This window comes from Schistocerca cancellata, chromosome 1 (genome assembly GCF_023864275.1).
Source record: "Schistocerca cancellata isolate TAMUIC-IGC-003103 chromosome 1, iqSchCanc2.1, whole genome shotgun sequence".
NCBI lineage: Eukaryota > Metazoa > Arthropoda > Insecta > Orthoptera > Acrididae > Schistocerca > Schistocerca cancellata.
The window spans coordinates 163096054-163113065 of NC_064626.1; the positions used below are offsets into that span (position 1 = coordinate 163096054).

The following is a 17012-nucleotide window of genomic DNA, read 5'->3' on the forward strand; positions in this document are numbered from 1 at the left end:
TTGTCCTCACATTGGTGGAGCACTGCCGTCTTCCCACTTCTTTTTATTTTGATGAGTTTCTTCCTTGGTAATTATAATTGATGGAAATGAGTGAGACCTTTAGTTGGAAGGGTAAAGTAAATATGTTTGGAAGTATCTGGAATGCATAATGATTTTGGTATCAAATGGGATGCTTGTTCTCGCTTTGAAAAATGGGGATATGCAGGGGATATTAAACAGCATGAGCAACTAACCTCTGGTGACTCCTTTATTCAATTTTTTATTATGATTAACCTGTAAAGAAATAAAACTGAGTACACCAAGGAACCTGAACCACGTGGATATTAATATTAGATGCTGATGAGTGACCTAATTCCCCTTCAAACGAATACTCTCCACTACCACCTTTCAAGCAGTGGTATCAGACAGTAACACTTTATCTTCATTATCCTACTGTTCTGTCATTAAACAGAAGTTCTTAATTAAACCTATAAATGAATTGTTAAACTGTGTAAATAGCTAATTGTAAACACAAATGTACAAGGGAGTACCCAAAAGGAACTGAACTTACTTTTTGTCGTGCAGAGCTTTTGTAGTACTGTTTTTTGCTGTTAGGAGGCTATAGAATAAACATTCCAGAGTCAGAAAACCGATTGGCATTGCTGAAGCAGCTCAGTAGTGGTTTCTGCAGAGTTTATAGTGTGATTGTCATTTTTGTAATGGCTGATTTTCATGAACAGCAAGTGGCGATGAAATACTGCTTTCTGTTTGGGACAAGTGTAACATAAACTCTTGAAATGTTAAAAACGGCATACAAGGATGATGCTGTGGGGAAAACTAAAGTGTTTGAATGGTTTTTGCATTTCAAAAATGGTGAAATGTCAGTTGATGACAAATCTCATTCTGGTTGTCCATCCACAGCCCGAACATATGAAAATGTTGAAAATATTTGTGCACTGATCCATTGAAGAAATTGTGGAGCTGTTGGGATTGACTTGGAGTTCAATGCAATGAGTTGTCCATTCAGTTTGTTTTCAGGATCAGACAATTAACTAGGCTTTCTTCTTAAAAATGTTGAAAACAGTGTGCAGCAGAAGTGGCCTGATTTGTGGCAGTCAGGTGACAATCGTGCCTGTGAGACCATACTTGACCAAAAATAGTATGATCCCAAATTCTCATCCCTGTTACACATCCATCCTTGCCATGGGTAATTTTTTTTAGACTGAACAGAGATGTGAAAAGCAAGTTTTTTGCTGATGTTGCTGAGGTGAGAAAGAAAATGATGGAGGCTGTCAGGCATCACAAAAGATGAAGTTAAACAATGTTTTACAGAATGGAATAAAATATTACACACATGTATTAGTCCAGGCTCAGGAGGTTGAAGGTGTGTGCTGAAAACGTGAATAAATCAGTTAAAAGGCTTGATTTCTTTTGGGTACCCACTCGTATGTGATGGCATGAATTAGGCATTTGATTATTTATATATTATAGGCTAAATACAAAATGATTCATCATCATCTTCTAAATTGCATTGTTCTCTCTCACCATTTTTTTTTTACAAAAAAGCCCTGGCCTCAATCTTTCTGGTTTTGCCTTAGTGTTTCTTCACTTCTGTGTGTGTTTTTGGTTCTGACTACTTTTGATAGCACATTTTTCAAGTTTTTCTCAGTGTTTCAGACACATCTACATTCACCCATATTTCAGGAAGCCACTGACTATTGTGCGGCAAAATCTAATTCTAATTGCATTAGAATTCTCATTCAGTATTCTCTCTCTCTCTCTCTCTCTCTCTCTCTCTCTCTCTCTCTAAGCCTGGGTGAAAAATATCTTGAATGATTCATTTCATTCTATAGTGAAATCTCATTCTAATGGTATTAACACATATTTGTTTGGACGTAACAACAAGTTGGTGCTTGCCAATGAATGAATTAAGTGAGGTAGGCAAAAGAGCACAAAAATATGGAAATGTACAGTAAACGGGTATCACAGCATATGTGTTGCTAGCATGTACAATTTTCCTTCCTAATAGGGCTCAATGCTTCTGAAGTCCATGACATTCAATAAGCCACATGTGCCCCACTGTCATGCCCAGTAGTGAGCACCTCTAGGAGCTCCATCATTGTAAGCTGAATTCATGTTTGGCATACCTAGGATTCCTGAAGTTGGGATATATGATTGCCGACTTTTGCAACTACTGTACAGAATGGCAGTGAAACATTGTATGCCACAGGGAATGGGGATCTTTGCTTTACCATCCAGACCATCATCGATTAAAATAAAAATCAGTCTCATAGTGTGCTGTGCGCAAATTGGATGGATGACTGTTGAGGCAAAACAGTGGTTACCAGGCAGCCTCAGTTGTATTAGGTCAATCCAGGTAGTGCGTAGCTTTATGTGGATTGACCTATATTTCTTTAACTACTTGAGGGACAGCATCACGATAGTATGGGTGATCCATTGATCAACATTACTCAACCAACCAAAAGATTTTTGGCGGATAGTCCTGTCTGAACTAAGAGTCTTAAGAAAGCAATGGATAGTAAGAACATTAACTGTTTCACAGAATCCTTTGTGAAAAAAAGAGAGAGAGGAGCTTTAACATTTAAATCCATAGAAAGACTTAGAAATTGTCCATCAATCAAAGAAACATTTACTTTTGTGCAAGGTACGCAAGGTACAAGATGCAAAAATGGTGTTAACTGCCCCATTTAACTGATCTTCATAAGATAATTTCAGTCTAGGCAGTTGCTGTTTGTGGAAATCTCATGAGATAGGCATTCAGGAACTGAAGGTGAATGAGAATGTGAAGTAAAAAATCCAGGAATTTCAATTGTTGTTATAAATATTTAAAATATTAAGAAGAGAGTAAATGGTGATGTTGATAAAGCAACTGTATTTGTACTTATGTGTAATTCACAAATGTTGCCAGAACACTTTAAGACTGGTTTTCTAGTGGAACAACGGCTATGTGCCCACCCCACTGTTCATGTAAACTGCTCTGGAAATTAGTCTTGTTATACTGAAATGTATCAGGTTATTAAGTCGCTAGTATTTGCACCATGTTTTGCTGCAGTGACCTTACCACAGACTAATAATGAAAGCTGGAACAAACACTTGTTGCTGGAAGTTCTGCAAATATTCACTTGCCCCAAAGTCTGAGAGAGACTTTCAGGATGCCAGGAGATGCTAAAGTTAACAGTGCGGACAAGTCGTCCATCACCATTGCATCAAAAAAAGACAAATAATGTAAAATTAGCAAATTGCATCAGACCATCACTGAGAGAGAGAGAGAGAGAGAGAGAGAGAGATAATTTTACACCAAAAATAAGGCCTAAACCGTCAGACCAAACAAAATACATTGTCTGATTCATCAGAAGAGGAGACCTCCTGCCCCCCTCCCAACAATGTAATAGGTGGATTTAGGTCACATATGGAGGAACTGAGACTTTTTAACACACAAAACAAATATTTTGCATTTATCTTTTCTGTTAATGTTTGTCCTCGACCGAAAGCAGGATCTCATTGAACAGAGAGTAAATGGGAGAATGGTTCATCTTCAATCAGGATTTATGTCATCCCTTCTCTTCATCACTAACTTGCAAAAAGTTGCTGTCATAGTGCATGTGCCAAATAGGATTATTATATGTTTCCTCAGTTTGCCATCACATGATGCCTTTCATTGAAGAGGCATTGTCTGATACTTTAAACCATTCCAATCCTGTTCAACTTGTACAAAGACTTAAGTTCACCAACTTGCTGTGACACTCTGCAAACAGTCTGCCCTAGTGATCATCTGTCTTATCATCATAGGATGTTTTTGAATGTAAGGTAGAGGACGCCACTCAACACTGCTGTGGCTTTGATAACCTCCTTTGATCTCGTGACATGCTCTCTATATCTTGCATACAATGGCTAGTGGAAAGTGGGTGAAGATCTGCACTTCTTTATCAATTCTTGCACTTCTTTATCAGTTGTTGCACTTCTTTATCAGTTCTTGCACTTTATCAATTCTTGACCCCAGTAAAACTGCAAAACGGAGCAAAACGCGAGAGAAAGTTGCCTAGGGTTGTGCTCAAGAGGAAAAATTGATCATCTACAACAAACTTGCTTCATTGCAGAATTGCAGTGGTGTCAGAGAATGGGTAGATCACATTATCTATTCACCACCCTCTTAAAGCAGCCATCTAATAATTGTCAGGCCAACCATAAAGGCACTGTGTTCTCTGGTGTTGGGATGAGTGGGGCTCTGCATTGACTCAAGAACTCACCTGTGAGAACTTCACAGCTTTTTAGGAGCCATGTCAAAGAGCTATAAAGGAGAGCAAGAAGAAATTGTGACAATAGTTCCTGAATATTATTAACATTTCTTCTAAACCCTCTCAAGTATGGAAGGTCATCATGTGGTTATTGGGGAGAGGTGCTACATGAGAAGTTAGTGCTTTAATGAGGAGTGGGATTTTCATGAGCAGCACTGAAGAGATTGCCCAGATCTTAGGGAAGCACTCTGCTCAAATTACTGCCAGCTAGACTCTCGCTTTTCAGCTTTACTATGGGAATTTGTTTCACAGTTATAAAGTTTGACTGCTTTTTTGCCATGTGTGAGCCATATTTGTGTTTGTCTGCAGGATTTGACACAATGTTAGGTCACAACAAAATCCATTACAGCATGTGTCAGCACCTCTGAGCATTCTAAGGATATCTTACTCTTAAGTTTAGTAAGGGTGACAGTATTGGAGACAGGACAATTTCCCTGCTAAGGGAGGAAGCTATTTTAATTCTCGTCCTCAGGTTTGGGAAGGACGAAACATGCCACATGACAAATCATATGCTGCCCTCATTAACTGTGCCTGAAAGATGCTGTCACAATTGATCAACTGCTACCTGGTCTGGAACTTCAGTCCAGACAGCTTCTTAATTAATTTCATTGTGGGTTCATATCACTCAGCTGTTGAAAACCCTAATCTGCTGGAGGTGGTTACATAACTGTTATTCTTATGCAGGCATTATCTAATAGGTGAAAGAGGTAAAGTACACTGCCCTTGTCACCACTGTGTATTCTGTTAATTGTGTGTGGTAAGACGTGTAGACTGAGCAACAGTACTTAATAATAGGTTAATACTAATATTATAGAAGCTGAGTAATATACGTTCCTTTCATAGCTTTATTGGTCCATCCAGGAATTTCAATTATTGCTTTGCTTTGCATTTGCTTATATGGATAGTGAGCATTACATATGACTCTGATTATATGCCCCGGAGTTCATTCCATATGCAATATCATACTGATACCAGGTCTGTGTAAAACAGAGTAGTCTGCAGTCTCTGAGAGCTCAGATGTTTTCTCGTCAGTACACCTGATACTATTGTTAGATGTGACAATGTGTCTAAGTTGAGGATGCGAGGAAGTTCACAATTCATTGCCATATCTTTTCATATATTGACTAAGATGTTTAAAAAAAAATCAATTAATAGCTGTATTACAGCAATGTAGGAAAAGATAGATTGCTACTCCCATCTGCACAGTTAAGAAAAGATGGTGATGGAGAGGAGGATTGAGATGTCTCGGTTAGTGAAGCAGCCATTGAAATCAAGCATACTATGTTGACAGCTGGTTGGTAGTCATACCAATATAAAAAGCTATGCAATGATAGTGGCAGAGCTGGTAAATGATATGGCTGTTTTCACAAGCAGCCCGGCCTCTGATGGGCTGTAACAGGTTTATCCTACACCATCAGGGGCTAGACCACGTGTGAAAGCAGTCGTATCATATAATACCAGCTCTGCTGCTACCATTGTACAGCTTTTTGCATTGAGTTGACCTCCAACTAGCTGTCTACTAGGATGAACGGCTACTGCCAAACTATTGCCAAGAGCAATGTGGCACAATGTGCAGCTGAACATAACCTGCTTGATTTCAATGGCTGCTTCACTACTTGAGCCATCTCCACCAGCTTTTCTGAAGTGTGTAGATGGGAGTTATCCTTACAACACATTCTCCACTCCCACAATTATCCTGTCATCACCCTACGGTAATAAGGTAACATATTGTTCTCACACGCTCTATCCAACAGTTTCCACCCCTTATGTCCTGTAATCTCCTCACTGTTCTAGTCTCCCACCCTGTTGACTTGCAGCTTTCTGCCAATGCATCCACCCATCTTTCCACACTCTTCTCCATTTTTGTTCCTTTTTTTCTGCCACCTCCCTGCCCCAAACTTCCTGACACTGTGTCTTTTGGAGCCTAGTCTGTGCACACTCCACTCTCCCCACCCATAAACTACTGTCCCTGGCCCTGTTGATATTCCTACCTGAAGTTTCCATTGTTGAACCATAATATGTATATTTCAGAACAAGAAATGGATGGGATGAGGAGATCAGTGGAAGGTCCTCCCTCTGTGGTTGGTTTTCTTTTTTTAATAGTGCTTTTAGCAAACAAGTGAGCAGTTATGTCACAGTATGGTGATGTTAGACTTAATCAAAAAGGTTAATTTTCGGTTTTAATAACATAAATGTAAGGCCATTTTTTTTATTATGTGGTGGACAGTAGTGTAAAAAAATTTTAGTTTATGAATAAAGATTAACTCCAGTGCCATTATAATACCCAGTTCTCATCGCAGCTGCCTGTCTACCACTCCAGTTATTGATACTTACTGAGAATATAATAAACTAACAGTAGGATCACTGGAACACCAACATCTTTACTCTGACAACTCTAGCGAAGGGATTGTACAGGGAAAAAACAACATATCCTACGCTGTGAATAAAGCTGTAATATCGCAAGAAGCAAACTTGAACATGTGTGCAGTAGGGAAAGTGGACTCCAGTCTCTGACAGTTGTGAACTTGCAATTCCTCTTTTAAGTTTTTTGCTGTCTCGGTAGGCAGAGACAGTGATAGAGTGTGTGTGTGTGTGTGTGTGTGTGTGTGTGTGTGTGTGTGTGTGTGTGTGTGTGTGTAAGTGTGTAATTCAGGAGGAGGCCATTTGGCCAAAAACTTACGGGATCTTCCATTGTTCGATTTTACCAAGAAGTGTCTTCCTATGGCCTGTCACCTAACTACCTTTTTAAAATTTTTTGTATATCAAAAATCACTTCACTGTCTTCATTATCAGACTGATCATCCACAAAGCACAGTCGCTGAACCTTCTCTCTTTTTTTGCTATAACCTTTTTTATCTTAGTCTGTCATTAAAGTTTGAACCTACTGCCTGCCGCAACTTTTATCACTTCCGGAAGGGGTTCCTGAGTTCTGGATCAGCTGATTCCAATAAAAGTCTGTCAGCTTCGGCCACAAGTGTTTCGTGTCTGGTCACTGCCAACATAATCTAACAATGTAGCCATTACAAAGTTGTAGTTATGGCATTCTGTGCCAATGTAGTAATCACATGTGTAGAACTGAAACTGCTTGAGGGAGGTACAGCATGTTCCATTCTGCCACTCGCCCCACAGCTGTCAATGTAGTGGGCTTTGGTAGGCACAGCTTGCTCCTCACATCCCCATGAAGCTTTGTTCAGGTTGCCATGAACAAGTTATGGTTGCAAAACCCAGTTCCCTTTGACTGTAAGTTGACTGTCTTTTTTTATGTCATGTTATATACAGGGTGTTCCATTTATCTTGACCACTCTAAATAACTATTTGTCCTGATGCAAATTACAAAATGTTTCAAGCAAATGTCCTTTAGCCATCAGCGGGACATCAATCAGCAGGATTGCCTTCATTGTAGCTTTGTTTTTTACAAAGAGATGAACAGCAGTATGACTTTTTTAAAATCACACACTGTATTTTTTATTTGGTAATTCATTTCCTCTCCTGAAGACCTATTCAAAAATGTATCACATTGTACCATTCACTGAAACACAACATTATTAATTACGTAACACAACATTGACTTTGAGCCCAGGATCACAAACTCGTCCACGTGCTGGAGTTGTCAGGAAACAAATGAAAACTGAGTAAAAACATAACACAAAATTGACTTTGACTCTCTTGTACCATTGCCCAGGAGTAGAACGCTCAAAGTGGTGACCCTGGACACCGATGCACTGGTGCACTCGTTGAATGAAAGAATTACTTACTGCTTCCAGTGTTGCATGCTGAAGAGAATTACAAGCAAGCACAATGTGTTCCTGCATGTCCTCTGGAGCTGTTGGACTATCGCTATAGACAACATCTTCAATGCATCTCCAAAGAAAAAAGTCCAGAGGATTTAAATCAGGAGACCTAGCAGGCCAAGTAACTGTTCCACTTTGACCAATCCACCTGGCAGGATACCTTAGATTGAGAACATGTTTCGAGACATTATGTGCTGGACATCCATCATGTTGATACCACATAAGCATTCTGGTTCTTATCAGCACTTCAGAAGAGGAGGAATTCGTGTGAGGAAGTTGGCATACACTATGCCATTTAGACTACCTTTGTTGAAATAAGGACCAATAATTGTAGTACCAAGCAACCCACACAAGATGTTAACTCTCCATTGACGCGAGTGTTCCACCTGTCTGAGCCATTGTGTGTTGTCGCTGGACCAATAATGCATGTTCCTTGTATTTACGTGTCCTGTGTGTGAGTAGGAACATTCATCGGTAAATAGAACACTGGAGAAGTAGTTCGTGTTTGTGAGAATTTGCTGCTGTACCCACTGACAGAACTGTACACGATTCTGGAAATCATTCCCATGCAATTCTTGATGTAGGTGTACATGGTAAGGATGGAACCGGTGATGTGTAGGAATACTATATACGGTGGTTTTAGGAATGCCAATCTCGTGTTCAAACTGTCATGTGCTCACATGTGGATTCATAGCAATGGAAGTGAGAACAGTAACTTCGGCAGCTTCATCTGTGTGTGTGTTAAGACGATTGCGTTGTCGTGGGTTGAAACTTCCCATTTCCTGAAGCATCACGAGACGAGAAAACATCCATTGGGAAGGTGGGTTCTTGTCAGGATATCGCTCTCTGTACAGTTCAACAATAAAAGAAACGCTATGTCGAAGCAGTTTGTAGGAAGGACAGCCTTTACTGTATACCTCCTCTACACAACAGTATTTAAAAGGACTAAGCTACTGTACTAAATGTACCCGTACATAAGAAAACAGTTTTGCAATTACTTTTCTGCTAACTTACATTCCCCACAGATGAGTAGCATTTCTACCTTCTCTTCATTGGTGTACATTAGACTCGCACAACTCTTCAGCTGACTTATGTCAACATCAGCACGTGCATGTGTTCCATTACACCGAGTACCTGCGTTAAGTGCTGGGAGTGTCAACATCAATGTTGTGTTATGTAATTAATAACGTTGTGTTTCAGTGAATGGTACACTGTCATACATTTTTAATAGCTCTTTAGGAGAGGAAATGAATTACTGAATAAAAAATAAAGGGTGCCATTTAAAAAAGTCATACCGTTGTTGATATCTTTGTAGAAAACAAAGCTACAACGAAGGCAATCATGCTGATTGATGTCCCCCTGACGGCTAAAAAACATTTGCTTGATACATATTGTAATTTGCATCTGGACAAACAGTTATTTAGGGTGGTCAAGACAAATGAGACACACTTTATATCTCCTATTATGTGTATTACTAACACCAGTGGCTTCTTTATTTCAGCAATTTCTTGCATTACCAAGCTGATATTATTTTAGCTTCTTTGAGAAGCTTTTTCATTGCTAGATTTTCATAGGCTCTTCCCCTTTTTCTCGTTTCACATTTTAGTTTTGAAGGAAACTTATTAAAATTTTTCACATTTTCATTGTGATACAGTAAATGAGATGCATGATTTGCCTTATGTTAAGACTGAATCATCGCTTTCTATCAATCACAGTTCAGGTCTGAACAAAGTAGCTTATTCAGTGTATTATTGTGAAATAAATAAATAAATAAATAAATAAAAATATAAACAGATCTGTGTTTCATAAATTGAAATCTTGATGAGACGTAAATCGTCCATAGACCATGATGTATTCGGACTTCACAGTCCATACTCAAGAAAAAGTATGTTGGGAAAAGGTGTAAATAATTGATATAAGGTGGAAGAGAAGAGATTTATGGAGACTGCTGTGTTAGGATATAGAGGCAGGACAAATCTCTCTGTGAATACTGTTAATTCTCTTCCTCTCTTGCATCTTGGGTGGCTGCCAGGCCTTTGGGTGGTATCCTTTCTGATGAAACCTTCACCCCTTTTCATTAAATCTGCATTTGTTAGGACTTTTGACTGAAATTTGATTTTTTTCAGAACAACAGTTGTATTGGCTAGAAACATTAAATTCTGGGTTGGCAATTCTGTGTAAGGTTGGAAGGAAAGTTACTCCCTCTTTTTTTTTACAAATGTGTTTATGTAATTCTACAGGGTGATTCAGGAGAAATGTCTCTCAATTTGTGGGGTAATTCTACATGTGACAATAAACCAAAAAAGTCCTATGAACATATGTCCGATTTTCGATCATTACGGTAGTGGAGTGGGTTGAAGACTACACACATCCATGAATGCTTATTAAGACAAGTGTGAATATTATTTACTGAAATACTGTGTAGATGCTGTGGTTGACAGAATATTAATGGGACAAATGATTGATCCCTATTACAAGAGGTGTTCAAAAAGTCCCCCACCCGTCTCAGTGCACTTATAATGTGTTGGAGGATGTGTTGTGTTACATAGCCATCATCATTTTCGAGGGCTTCAATGCAGGCAGCAGCATCGGTGATGTAGGCATACCCTTTTAACCACCACCATAAACAGAAGTCTGATAGGATGTGGTCGGGTGATCAGATGGGTCAGTTAATGGGCACGCCACAGCCACTCCAGCATTGAGGAAATGTTATTCAGATGGTGCTGGGGTACTTGTCTGGCACAGTGAATCAGTGTTCCATCAAGTTGCAGGTACATTTGCCACTTTTGCTCTCATGTCACATCATCCAAAAGTACATGTAGGTTTTCTGTCAGGAAATGTGCATGTGCTGCAGCGGTCTTGCGATTTGGCAGGAACACGGGCCCAATCAACAGGTCATCAATTACACCACACTAGACATTCTCCAAGAACCTATCTTTGAATCTTGTTTCCCTAATAGTGTCATGTGAGTTCTCCATCACCCTTGTATGAGAATTGTTGGCATTCATAATACCATTGCATGTAAATGTGGCCTTATCTGCAAATAAAGTGTATTGCATGATGTGTCTGTGTACATTCAACCATTCACAAAATTGTTGTCTGCTTACTGAGTTACCTGGATGCAGATGTTGCACGGACTTCACGTGGAATGGGTACAAGCCCTCGGAATGTAATGTATGCTACACATGCATTTGTGGAATATTGAGCTAATGGCTGATGTGCCATATACTGTTGGTGAGACTGTGTTATACCATTGCAATAATGTCGTCCATTTCCTCAGTTGACTGGACAGCCCCAGTTTCTGATGTTACATGTACACTGATTAGTGTTCTGTCACAGCCTCAGGGGCACTGCCATTACAGTACCCATTCACAAACAACACGTTTGCATATTCTGCGTAGACGAATGAGTGCTGCATAGTGGAACAAGTGGGGCATGTTTGTATTCACAGTACAATGGGCTTGCTCAATTAAACAACACTCAAGCATGTCATGCGCACAGCCTCATGACTGCACATTGATCTAACCCACGATTGCATACTGGGTACATTTGTAGCTGTTGCATCGGTGCAACATAACAGTGCTGCCATATGTTGGAGAACCCCCACACCTCTTGTAGAATGGATCAGCCCCATCTGTCCCACCACTATTCCGTCCATCACAGCGACTACACAGCATTTTGGTAAGTAATATTCACGTGTGTCTTCATATCCATTCATGGACATGTGTATTTTTCAACCCACTCCATAATGATTGAAAATTGGACATGCTTTCATAGGACTATTTTGGTTTTCTTTCAAATATAGAATCACCACACAAATTACATGACATTAATCCTGACTCACATGATGTAAGTTCATTTCTATTTGTTAATATAAATAATTTAAACAATTTTTTAACTTTTGTCCTTCCAAAGACTTCATTCTTCTCGCAAAGATAGATGACCCAAGACAGCTCACTCTCATTTGCAATATTCCCCTCCTTGGTTGTAGCCAAAGCAGATTCTTCTGTCTCATATGTAGTATGTTCCTGGTGACAAAGAAAGAGGCTGTGGAGATAGTTGGTTATATTCTCTGATGTTTTATTGTTTATTTGTTACTGTGTATTCTCCATTTTTGCATAATCATTTTAACATCATCAAAGATTGTAGAGATTATGAATGAATTAATGCTGGTAACTTGTTTAATTTGAGCTGTGTGTGTGTGTGTGTGTGTGTGTGTGTGTGTGTGTGTGTGTGTGTGTGTGTGAGAGAGAGAGAGAGAGAGAGAGAGAGAGAGAGAGAGAGAGAGAGAGAGAGAGAGAGAGAGAGAGAGGGGGGGGGGGGAGATGGAAGGTGCAGCACAATGTGGTAGCTATGTAAAAACATTTCACAGCCTTTGATGTTCTAGAAATGTAGAATTCGAGATATGGTTCATACAAATCTGTCCTCTGGTAGTGCTTTAATTTTAATATTTCTTGTGTTTGCTGTTTTATATTCATGTTAATACTGGTGTCTGTATTTCAGATTGAATATTTATAAGCAGTTAATATTCTGAGCAAGCCGAGTTGGGGTGTGATGTGTGAATAGCAGTGCTCTTAGGGTTGGAATGAGAGATAAGAATTGTATAAGGAAAAATTTCTCTTGAAGATTCTCATAGTAAAAGATGTCTTCTTCATCTCCTTCTCCTCCTCCTCCTCTTCCATCATTATTTCCTTCTTCTTCTTCTTCTTCTTCTTTTTCTTCTTCAAGATATGACCCAGAAACTATTGTGAAAATTAAAATGAGTACAGGGCGTACATAAAGTCTGGGAACACTTTCAATTGTTTATTGCACAAGAACCAAACATCGTACAAACATCAGACATATGTAATTTTGAAGAGAAACTCTGAAATTGTTTTTGATGTATACCACCACAGCGTAGTTTGGTAATTTGCCGATTGTCAGTGCTACTCGCAAACATCTCAGCTGTGCTACAGAAGGTAACAGCATGTTTCATGAAATGGCCTTCCCGATCACCAGATCTCACTCCGTGAGACTTTTTTCTGTGTGAACACATTAAAGATCTGGTGTATGTACTGCCTCTACCACGTGATGTAGCAGAGGTTCAGGGAGAGAACATGGGAAGTGACTGCCACTGTCGATGATGCCATGCTGGGATGGGTATGGCAAGAATTCGATTACAGTATTGATGTCTGCTGGGTCACTCATGTTTCGCATATCGAATGTTGGTAAAAAAAAACTTTGAGGTTCTCTTCAAAATGCAATATGACATCTGTACAGTGTTTAGTTCTTGTGCAATAAATAATTGAAAGTGTTCCCAGACTTTATGTACACCCTGTATTTATGAATCATAACTGCATTTGTATGGTTGGCGAACTGATGAACCCACCACCAGCAAACTGGGTATAGTTAACGTACTGGATTTAACATATTTCTGTATCTACATCTATAGGACTACTCTGCAGTTCATAATTAAGTGCCTGGCAGGGAATCCATTGAACCACCTTCAAGCTATATGTCCACCGTTCCACTCTTGAACAACACACATGGAAAACAAAACACTTAAATCTTTCCTTCGAGCTCGTATTTCTCTTATTTTTTATGATAGTTAACATTTATCCTTATGTGTGTGGATGGCAACAAAATGTTTTTGCATTTAAAGAAGAAAGAAGGTGATCGAAATTTTATGAGAAGATTCTGCTGCAATGAAAAATACCTTTGTTTTAGTGATTACCACCAGCCGTCACATATTGTATCTGTGGCATTCTCTCTTCTATTGCATAATAATACAAAACGAGCTGCCCTTCTTGGAACTGTTTCTGTGCCCTTCTTCAATTGTATCTGATGTGGATCCCCCACTGTGCAGCAAAGTTAAGAATAGTGAAAGACAGCCCAGGTAAAGGAATACCAGGGCCATAACTGGAGGTCTTCTTTGATACATGTTTGATGTGCAACAGTTTTCTACTAAGGGGATGTTATGTAATGGTGGTCATGTAAGATGTAACACCTCTTTTATTTCATGAACTGAACTGTTCCAGATATCAAAACGAGGTTTTCTGCAATTGATAGTATGCTGAGGAGCACATAATGTTTTGTGTGGATAATGCTGTGAACTCTAGTATGTTTTTTATTGAACCATATATTTTTCATAACTGCATTCAGTAGCTCCTATAAAGACAATTACAGGTACATAGCACTTGTTAATATTGACATTGAAAATTTCACAAGAGTGTCAGAGGTATATACTAAAACTGAAAGGCAACGCAACCAGACTTGGTTGTTGCAGTGTAAACACCACAAAGCAGAGTTCTCGTGCCAGGCTTTGTCATTATATGAAGCAAGACAGGGCTACTCCATTCAGATAAAATGTCATTTCCTACACAACGACATAAGATTCTTGTATATGGAACTACAGTGGTTGCTAGCTCCTGGTGGATCAGATGGGGCTTGGGAAAATTATTTCTAGTGTGTGGTTGTTTCCAGGGTTTTGTGGAATCTTAAATTTGGAGTAAAAAGAAAATACTTGTTCCTTTTTGCCTGGAGATTCCTGAATTCTTCTTAAAAGTAAAATCCCTTGTGTCAGACAGCTTTCTAAAAGTACTACTCGAAATTGTAGTTGTACAGAATACCCTGTAAATGAGCTGAAAATTTTATTCAGAATGACTTGCAAATGTCACCTGCAAAAATAAATACATTTGTTAATGAAATGTGCTCAAATTGTTTACTATTGACTGCCAGGTACATATGCAATTACCATTTGAGAGGTACACGAACAGATCAAAATACATTGCATGACATGCCATTGCATGTTGTGATTCAGTAACACATATTGTCTGGCATAGTTGAGACTTCATGACAGATTGCATCTCTCAGAGCTCCCAATAGAAATCAAGAGAAGTCAAATCATGGGATCTGGCCAGCTATTGTACTGCAGCATTCCATCCTGTACAATGGTCAGGAAATTTTAGCTTTCAGTATTTGTGTTGCTACATGGGAAGAGAGCTGGGCTGCTATCATGTTAGAACCATATGCATTGTTGCATATCAAGTGGTAACTCTTCTAGAACAACAGGTAGAATGTTTGTAAGCAATTGTGCATATGTATTTCCGTTTAACACCTGTGGAATGAAAGAAGGTCCTACAATGGAATTTTGTATGACCCCACACCATACATTTATGCTTCATTGTATTTAGTGGTGTACCTATGAAGTCAGTGTGGATTTTCAGATGCCAAGTAGTGCAGGTCCCATAAATTTACATTGCAGTGTTTTCTAAACATTGCTTCATCAGTAAAGAGCACTCATTGGATAAGCATAGTGTTGGCTCTCAGGCACTGCAGGGGAAACCAACAACTTCTATATGACATTCAAAATCACATCCTCTGAGTGAGTCCTGATGTGACATATGATACAGTTGGACTTCATGTCAGTGCAAGATGCGAATGACATTCACCTGGCTGATTGTACATTCCTTGGCAATACATCTCGTGCCACTATGGGGACTGATAAGCATTGTAGCCAGAACAACTTCTTCATGTGATCTGCCAGTTGCAGTGTTTGTTATTGCCGTATGATGTTGAAACTGCCTGTCTGCAGTAATAACCCAATAATAATTAGTGGAAGTGCTGGTACAATGGACAGCGACAGTCAAGATAGACATCATTATTCTGCAGTACCATTTTGACAGCATTTCTATGACATTGACCTTATAAAAACAGCATGTCAATTTCTCCTCATTGGTGTACACGTCTGCATGCAAAGAATATTGAAGCAAAATGATCTATTGATATGACACAGTTCCTGCTAGTTTTGCAGCAAACAGTCTAAGGGCTTGATATGATGGCGTAGCTTGGCATGAGCATGTTTACAATGGAATAGCCTATTCCAGCTGACTTGCCTCTCAATTTTAGAATATTTCATGGATTGTTTTACAGATGGTTTCAACCTCAAAATTACCAAATATTATATCACTGGAAATTTAGTGAATTTATTGTTAGGAAATTGTAACACCAAAAGGAATGGAAAGATCAGTGTTGGGCCACACAAAGAAAGATGGGAAGAAAGCAGCTGATATCAGACAGACAACAAAGATCATTGACGTAAAGGAAAGAGTGAACTCTTTGGAAAGGTAGCAAGCTGGTCACCTTGAGCCCAATTTACCAAAAAAGACGAAGGGGAAGATCACCAGACAGATGAGACAGAGACTTGAAAAAGACACACGGATTGAATTGGCAATGGGAAGCTCAAGATCGACAGAAATGAACAAACTTGTAGGGATCTTATGTTGCACACAGACTCAGAGAGGCCATATCACCAAGTGGTTGAATTGAAACTGAAACTCTCATTCTGGATTATTATCATCTTCGTCTTCATCACCACTGTACTTCTCTTTTCAAGAAATTCAGCTTCCGTAAAGAAAAAGTGTTTCCTTCTGTTTAAAAAACTGTGCTTGATTCAGTATTTCAATCAATACAAGAGTTAAGACTCTCTATCTTGTAACAAATGTAAGTGGCCTTGTCATTTGCCAGAAACGTAACTTTGATATCTGGAACTGTTCACAAAGTAAAAGGGATGTTACATATTAAGTGACTCTGTAATTCCAAACTGTATACCAAACCAGACTTCCAATTTGGCTATAAACAGTGCTTGATTCTTGCATCTTTTGTCTCAAACTGAGACTGCCTGCATCCCCCCTCCCATCTTCCTGTCGAGGCTTCCTCAATGCTCCAGACACTTGTCTAAGTTGTAGAGTATACGCCAGAAACTGCAATGTGATCATTTGGTTAAATCCTCAATGAATAGCAGTGAAATGCATGCTGGAATGTTTTATCAGTAACAGTGGATATGCAGAACTGAGCATAAACTGAGATCTTACTGTATTTAATGGATTTTCAATTATAAAATAGTGGACAAGATGACTACAAGGATTATGATGTGGTACAAACAAAT

General features: G+C 39.1%; 1 protein-coding gene across 1 annotated transcript in view; it reads left to right on the forward strand.

Moving 5' to 3' along the window:
- Positions 1-17012, forward strand: part of LOC126167960 (kinase suppressor of Ras 2) — a 166783-nt gene that overhangs the window by 92726 nt on the left and 57045 nt on the right. The gene's annotated exons all lie outside the window — the stretch shown is intronic.